Source organism: Balaenoptera borealis (genome assembly GCF_965194805.1).
Source record: "Balaenoptera borealis genome assembly, chromosome: 16".
In the NCBI taxonomy this organism is placed as follows: Eukaryota; Metazoa; Chordata; class Mammalia; order Artiodactyla; family Balaenopteridae; genus Balaenoptera; species Balaenoptera borealis.
In genome coordinates, this window is record NC_138872.1 from 28,298,390 (window position 1) to 28,306,920 (window position 8,531).

The 8,531-nt window shown below is 50.7% G+C and overlaps 1 long non-coding RNA gene across 1 annotated transcript in view; it reads left to right on the top strand.

Annotated features, from left to right (window-relative positions):
• The window catches only part of LOC309613509, a 32,217-nt gene extending 26,806 nt beyond the window's left edge, over nt 1-5,411 (top strand). Inside the window, exon 3 of the long non-coding RNA XR_014235767.1 lies at nt 4,181-5,411. This is a non-coding gene — a long non-coding RNA (uncharacterized lncRNA). The remainder of the gene's footprint in view (nt 1-4,180) is intronic.
• The last annotated feature ends 3,120 nt before the right edge of the window (nt 5,412-8,531 follow it).

Sequence of the window (8,531 nt, forward strand, 5' to 3'; positions counted from 1 at the left end):
GGAGAGGTGGGAGACAGGGAGATTGGGTAAGAGGAGCCCCAGGCCATGGTGCAGCTTGAAGGAGGACTGGCCAACCCCACAGGGAGCTCCAGCCCCAAGATCTCCTGCAGAGGAGTCTCATGCTGGGCAGAGTGTCCAGGCCCTGGTTCCCCACTGTGCCCAGTCATCAGCGGGGCGTCCTGGAAGGGGGTGGCCTCAGCTCAGACACTGTGGCCGGTTGAGAGGGCGCTGCAGTGGGAGGCTGTCAGGGACTGCAGTCCGAGTGGCAGGCACCTCCCCACAGCCACCACGTGTTTTTCTTTATTCATTTAATAAACACTTACAGCTCTGGGCTGCATGCCAGGTACTCATCTACACACCTTACAAATATCACCTTAGTTAATCCTCACACTTGCCTTCTGACTCGTCAGTATTGTCAGCCCCATTTTCAGGAGAGGAAACTGATCCCAGAGAGGTTCAGAAACTTGTTCAAGGTTTTACAGCCAGTAGGTGGTGAGCCATGGGTCCAACCCAGACAGTCTGCGCCAGAGGCTGTGCTTTCACCACTCTGCCACCCTGCCTCCTCTCCAGCTGCAAGGGCCCTGGCCACGATTTCTGGGAACCGTTCCATGTTCATTCCTCATTGGCTCAGGAGCTTAGAGCCTCGACAGACTTCAGGAAGGGGTCAGTTGGGGGTGTGTCAGAGTCCCAGACCCTGCCGGAGCTTCTCCTCTGTTCCCTCAAAGCCTCCCACCTCAAGGCCTTGGCATATACTGTTCCTGCTGCCAAGAGCACGCTTTCCTTCCCTCTTTGCCTAGTTAACCCCTCCTCCCATCGCTCCCCTGCTTGACTCCAAGATCTAGCCCAGGACAGAGATGATATGTGGTGGGAAGGAGCATGTTCTAAAGTCTCAGATGAGGGACTTCTCTGGTGGTCCCATGGTAAAGAATCCGCCTTCCAATGCAGGGGATGCGGGTTCCATATCTGGTCAGGGAACTAAGATCCCACAGGCCGCGGGGCAACTAAGCCCGTGCGCCACAACTACTGAGATCGCGCGCCTCAACGAGAGAGCCTGCGTGCCGCAAACTACAGAGCCCATGGAGCCTGCGCCACAACTAGAGAGAGGCCCAGGCACCGCAAGGAAAAGATCCCGTGTGCTGCCACTAAGACCTGACACAGCCAAAAATAAAAATAAATAAATTAATTAATTAAAGTCCCAGATGATAATAATACTAGCTGACATTTATTGAGCACTTACTATGTGCCAGGAGCCAAATCCAACCCTTTATGTGGATTACCTCATTTAACCATCACAACAACCTTCGAGGTGGGGCCTGCTGCTATCCCCATTTTACAGATGAGGAAACCAAAGCTCAGAGAGGCAAGGTGACTTGCCCAAGGAGACCCAGCTAGGTGGGTCAAACCACGATCTTAAACCATATAATCCCTCTTTCTAAGAGGGGCAAAGGTGCCAAAGGGGGTCTCCCTCCCCTGCTCCCCCAGGGCTGAATGCCCCTTAAGTGGGGGGTGGGGGCCCATATCTGCTCCATTCACTGCCACACCTTATCACCTACACAGTGCTGGGCAAATAATAAGTGCTCAATAAATATATATCTTGAATGAATGAATAAACTAATGAGTGTAAAACCTCCTTGTGACTCCCCCCCCCACTCACCTTGGTCTCCTTTGGCCTGAGCTTAGGTTAATTTGTCAACCCTCAAGGTTTTCCTCTGCTTTGGGGGATAACTGAGTCCCTTCCCTGACTACCACAGTCCTTGACCTTCCCGCATTAAAGTGTCTTTCCTTCCAATTTCCTGAACCCTGACAAGGTCACCCCTTAAGCAGCTCCCTGAAACCTCTAGAAAGGACTGGTTGCAGGAATCTGATCACTGGGCTCCCTGCTGGGTCAGGGGGACTTGGGACAAGCCCCCAGCATGGGTCAGGGATGGAGTGGCTAAACAGCCTTTCACATTCAAGCAAGTGAGATAGTTCAGAGTTTGGGCCTGGGTCACCCTGAGCCAAGCTTTAATCCCAGCTGTGCCTCTTCAAGCTGTATAACTTCAGGCGAGTCACTTCACCTCTCTGTGCCTCTGTGTCACCTCTATAGACTGAGGCCAATGATAGCACCTACTAAATAGGGCTCTATGAGGCCTGGAGAGTAATCAGCCCTTGATAAATAGAAGCTGTACTTGAACAGCCTTCAGCATATCAGCATCATTCCCTGCCCATCCCTGTTTGTCAGTTGGGGAAACTGAGGCACAGGACAGGCAAGTGCCTTCTTTGGAATTTTCAGGCTCCTGCCTGCCAGATCAAGGCTGGCTCCCTCACCCCTCCGTGGCCTCTCCTGCCTCCCTCTCTTACCCACCAGCCAAGCTGAGAACCATCCCTGACAGATGCTGAGGTGGTTGTGGAAGCTGCAGAGTTGGCATTTCCCGGCTCCTAGGGCTCCTGGCGCAGAGGAATCAACCCCTCTCTGCACCCCCAGCTCTGCCTCCTGCTCCTGCCTCTGCTCATATACCAGCTGGAACCCATCAGACTCAGGAAAAAGCCAAGAGGTGGCCCAGGTGCCTGGAAGCAGGAGGTTGTCAATATTGACCTGTGCCTGACCCCAGACTAGTGGACAAACTCCTGAGGAGTCAGAACACCCACATGCCCCCAGTGCACACCTTCCCAGCCTCCCCTCTTTCTCACCCCAGCTGTAGAGGGGTAGGGGAGCAGAGGGGTTAAAAGCATGGACGGCCTGGGTTCAGATCCCTCCTCTGCTACTTACTGATGAGTTATCTACCCTGGGCAACTTACCTATCTTCTTTGTATCTCAGTGTCTTCAGTTGTCAAATGGGGATGCCGGTACGAATGGTACCTCCCTCGCAGAGCAGGTGGGAGTTGAGTGAGGTGTTTAGGACGCCAGTTCACACACAGTTGGTGCTCAGTAACATCAGCCATTCTGAGCTTGGAGTCCACTCTCTTCCCATTGACCTCTTGGACCTTTCAGCCCAAAGGAGCATCTCCTCTCTGATTCCTATTGTTCTGACGGTCAAGGCTCTGCCGTGAAATCCCACTGGCCTGGTGTACAGTAGGGGCTCATTAGAAGGTCTGCTTGGCTGTGATACGGCATGAACTCATGGAATCTTCATGACTACTTTTGGAGGTAGACAGTATGATGATACCCATTTTATAAAGGACCACATGGGCACAGAGAAGTTAAGAAATTGCCCCAAGGCTCACAACCAGTAAGTCTGCAGATACTTACTGAGCACCTACTCTGTGCCAGGCACTGTGCTCAGAGCTGGGGACGCAGCAGTGAACAGGACAAAGACCTGCTGTCATGCAGCTCACGTCCATCCTACTGTGCTGACACATAATAACAAATACATAGATAGGCCAGCTTCCTGTCTACAAAATACCAGGGAGACAAAGTGACATGGGGCAGAGATAGAATGGGGTGGGGCTGTTTTAGTTGTGGTGGTTAAGGAAGACCTCTCTGAGGAGATGACGTCTGTATAGAGTCCAGGATGCAGCAGATGCTTGGTTGGGACACACGGAATCCACGCTAGCGTTGCTGTGGCAGGTGCAGTCTGGAATCCTAGAGATCCCAGGACTGGTGGAACTTAGATCCCACTTGCCCAGGTCGGCTTCGAAGTGGATAATGATTACCCCTGCCCCAGCTGGCCCACCTCTGTGAAGCAGTTAAAAGAACAGGGCAAATGACTTGGATTCTCTGAGGCTCACTTTTCTTATCTGTAAAATGGGCACTGACAAGCACAGCACACACTCAGGAGAGAGGAGATGCTTAACAGAGACAATCCAAGGAAAGTGCCAAGCATAGAGCCAGACGCAGAAGAAGCACCCGGTCCTTGGTGGCTGGAGTGGACAGGTGACCTTCCTTTCAACTGCCCAGAACCTTCCAACACCCTTGCCTGATGAGTCCCCTTCTCCCACAACAGGGTCCATACTGATCTCCCACTTCCTCTGCAGCTGGGGCAGTCATGTGGCCCAGCCTAGCCCCATGCCGTGCTGGCTAGCGTGTGGCAGCCTCCACACTGAGTGTCCAAAAGCAGCAGGGACAAAGGTCCAGGTGTCAGCATCCAGGGTTGGTGTCGGCAGCATGAGCTCTGGCCTTGGGGCCCCATTAGCAGGGATGTCTCCCTCTGGCCAGGCCTTTGACCTAACTTTTCGTTTTCTTTTGCTTTTGCATATGAAGCCTCCATCCTGGTGTCTGAGCCTCTCGGAGATTCTTCAGGCATGTTTGCTGCCATGGACCCTTGATGGCTCCGCAGCCCATGCCATTGTCTGGAAACTCCAGCAGTAATATTTTTCTCAGACTGAGTGGAATACCACAGATTCCAACCTTCTGGTGCAGGATGGCCCCTCGGGGGTATGCAGACACCCAGTTCTTTCCACTGTCCTCACTCCAAGGGCAGGGGCCTGGGGCTGCTCACACTGGTGTTCCCAACTCCTAGCACAACGTGACTCAGGGGAAAGTCTCAGTAACACGTTCATGGTCTGAACAGATAAGTGGTACAGGATATGGTTTCCACACCTGCGCATTCGTGGTTACTTCCCCGAACCATGTTCCAGGTTTCTGATGTTTTTCTGAAAGTGTAGGGCCCAGAACGGAGCACAGAACTCCAGAAATATATGAGCAGAGCTGAGCAGAAAGGGACTGTCACCTCTTCACTCTAGATATTGGACTTCTAATAACTTGTCCAGACATTTCATAAGCTTTTTGGTGACTGTTTGCCCTGGTGACATACATTAAGCTATGATCAAGTGTTCTGTGACATACATTAAGCTATGATCAAGTGTTCTGTTTTTATCCCCCTTCCCTGTACTGTTGCTAAACCTCATTTTACTACCCCTTCTCCCTTAATCTCATTCTGACGATGGCATTGTCCCCTTCCCCGCCCCCAGGAATGGCAAGTTGATTACAGCTCAAGAGCCCACTTTGGTTGGTAGCCATAGCCCAAAGCATAGCGTTGAGGTAGATTCTAGAACTGAGCTTGGGCTCAGTGTGAAAGACTGCTGTAATTGATTAATGATGTCTGCCAGGATATAGGAAGGGAAGTGCTAATTTATTTGAGATGTACTTGTCATTCCCCATCACAGGTGCTTCTAACCTGGGGACCACAGAAAGAATTCAGGAGGCCCACCATTAACTTGGATAGGAAAAGGATTGCGCCTTTAATTTCACTAGCCTCTTTCTGAAATTTATCACTCCTTCAATGATGAATGCAGGCCACAGACCATAGTGGCATTAGCAGGACCTGTAAATTGTCACTAATAGAAATCACAGATATTTTCTTGTCACATTACAGATGTTCCAGATATCTTGAAATACCGTATATGCATGCTCATAATGACTTGAAAACTACAAGTTATTTGCTAAATCTTGTGTTATAATATATAATAAAGAAGCACATGTATTACTGTAATGCAGATTTGTTTTTAATATTTTGATAATTGTTTCAATATAATTGGTTTCCTTTGTAATACTATATATTTTATTTTATTAATTTAAAAACATTATTCTGAGAAAGGGTCCATAGGCTTCATCAGATATCAAAGGGTTCTATGAACTCTGGCCCATCAGGTTTTAGGAGCTCCCTGCCTGCCACCTTTCCAAGTTCCTTCCTGTATCCTGGGTCTGCAAGGGGAGCAGGAGGGTGAGATGAAGTCCTTCAGGCCAGGAGAAGCTGACCGCACAGCCAGCTCCTGGGTCATCCGCCCTCAGGTGCTGCAGGAGGTGAAGGACCAGTAGAGGTGGTGGGAGGTGATGTAGGAAGTGAAGGAGAAAAGGTGGTGCTCCTGACTTCTGGGCCAAGGCTGGGCTACCTTGTGACAGAGCGGAGAAGTTGGTGTTTCCCACGGTGATGCGAGGGAAGGGGTCTGAGCCAGACCTCCTAGAGGTTGGAGGGAAGTTTTAGCCACAGAGAGGTCCCAGATCATCCTCCCTTATGAGCTCAGAGGCCCTGGACTGCAGGAGCCAACAGCCTGGGAGGTAGGAGGCCTGTGACACAGGGGAAAGGGGGCCCAAACCCCTTCATCCAGCACAGGCAGCTTACCAGTCGTCACCTCATTCATTCACTTATTCATTCATTCACTCACTCACGTTTACTTAGTGCCTAGTAAGTGGCCTGGTAATGTGCCAGGACCTGGGCTGGGCAGTAGGCAAAGGGATGTGTGTGAGCCTCAGTCCTCCCTTCACAAGACACAAGCAAAGACAATGACAACGTAAAGCCTTGATGCTTTGATGGGAGAAAGTCCATGAGGTCCCTCACCCAGCCCGGAGGGATCAGGGAAGTCTCTCCGGAGGAAGTGATCTCTCAGATGAGCAGGAATTAACAAGGTCTGTGGGTGCTCAGGAAGGGAGGAGGCAGCAAATGCAAAGGAGCTGGGAAAGAAAGAGGACACAGGGGACTTGCCAGGCATTCAGTGTGGAGGTGGAAGTGGTGAGAGATGGCTGGAAGGTTCATGCAGGAAGCCTGGAAGCCGTGCTTGGACAGTTCCCTGGCTGTGGTGAGGAAGGGGTGAGGGCCCCTGCTGCCCCATCTGTCAGTGGCACTGAGCTGTGACTTCAGTGGCCTGGAGAAGTTCAAGGTCACCGTCTGGGGTGGGGGAGGTGGAGGAGGTAGGGACCATCTCACCAGGGCTGGCAAAGGCCAACTGGGAAGCTGGGGCCGATGCCTTTCCCTCACGGCAGCCTCCACGAAGGTCCTTCTGCTGCGAAGGCCTGAGCGGGCCCTGTTCCTTTATTTATGGGCTGTGTGAGCAATTTGTTCCTTGCTGGCCGGCTGGCTGGGTGTGTGATGTGGGGATTACTCATGCCCCAGTTGTGGTCCGGCCTCTGCAGGCTGCGGGGTAATGAGTGAGGTAATTAAGTGTAAAAGACAGGAGCGGGCAGGGGAGGGCTGAGGGGGCCGAGCAGTCACTGGTTCTTTTCAGGAGCAGAGGAGTGAGATAATGTAGGATAATAGCTCAGCCAGGCCCTGCCGAGGCAGCCCGGCCTGTGCCGAGAGGTGCCCCCCAAATGGCCAAGATAATTCAGCTTTTTCAGGGAAAATGGGGGGGCTTGGGCAGGGCCTGGCTCCCGGGGACAGCTGTATGGAAATGACAGTGCCTCTGCTTGGTCCTGTCCTGTGTTGGCTGAGGGTGGGGAGCCAGCGCCTTTGGCTGGGGGCGAGGCTGAGAAGAAGAGGCTAGGACCAGGAAGGTAGATGAGTCAAGATGAAGGGGCCATGTGGCGCTGGAAGACTGAGTTGTGTGCGGGGAGAGAAGAGATGTATTGAGAGCAGCAGGTGAGGTTGTTGGTGGCTCCAGCGTCTGACTAACTCACTGGGTAGGAACTGTGGCTTTGTCATTGGCTAGCTGTGTGACCAGCCTCGTTGTGTTCCCTCTCTGGGCCTCAAGGCTCTCATCTGTAAAGTGGGGGCGTCCAAACAGTCTCTACCTCACAGGGGAGTTTGGAGCATTGGCAAGATGACGCACAGCACCTAGCACACAGTGAGTGGTCCGTGCATGCTTGAGACAGTCAAGTCCACAACCAGAGGGCATTAGTCATTCATTCATTTATTGAACACATACGTATTGAGTGCCTAACATAGTCTGATGGTTCCTGGTGCTGGGAAAATAGCAGTGAATAGAACAGAGTCCGTTTCCTCTGGGAGCTGCCATTCTAAGAGGGGAGATATACCATTAATCATTAAACACATAAACATATAAGGTCATACCAATGATCCCACTTCTGAAAACTTATTCTATGGATGTGTTTGGACACATGTGAAATGAATACATTCAGGGTTACTTATTGCAGTCTTATTCAGCCTAACAAAACCTCAGATGCAATCTAAATGTCTATTATACATGAACTGATTAAATAAAGTATAGAATAGCCAGAGGAAGACTATACAGCCACAAAAGGAGTGAGGTCGCTTTTTATGTACCGATACAGAAAGATCTCCAAGATGTATTGACAAATAAGAAAAGGAATGTGAGGAATACTTTGAGTAAAAGAGGGGGAAATAAAAATATTTTAATATTGGCTTGTGATAACAAACGAATAATACTTGTTACCTGTGGACAGGAGCAGGATTGGAATGAGAGGGGTGGGAGGGAGACTTTTCATTACGTACTTTTCTATAGTTTTAATTTTTGTACTGGTTCAAGAATTTTTTAAACATTCAGCTTTCTCTTTCCTCCCTCCTCCTTTTCTTTTCCAGTATTTGTTGGAGGTGGTGGGCAGGGCGTGGGACCAAGCAGGGAAGGCAGCTGAGTGAGCATGGGTCAGAGTAGGGAATTACAAATATGAAAATGGGAAAGACTAGTGTGAACCCTGTGGTACTGTGATGGAGTTGGAGGGATCAGTGTGAACTCATGGCTTTTGACATGTATAGATAGGTAAGCATAGATGTAAGTGTGTGTGTGTGTGTGTGTGTGTGTGCGCACGTGTGCGTGCCATACAGGTGTTTCTCAGCTCTGTCCACAAAGAGAGGCTAGGAGCCCTAATACTCATGTAGCAATGAGTACTCCTAACACAAAATCTTGATTTCTAAATG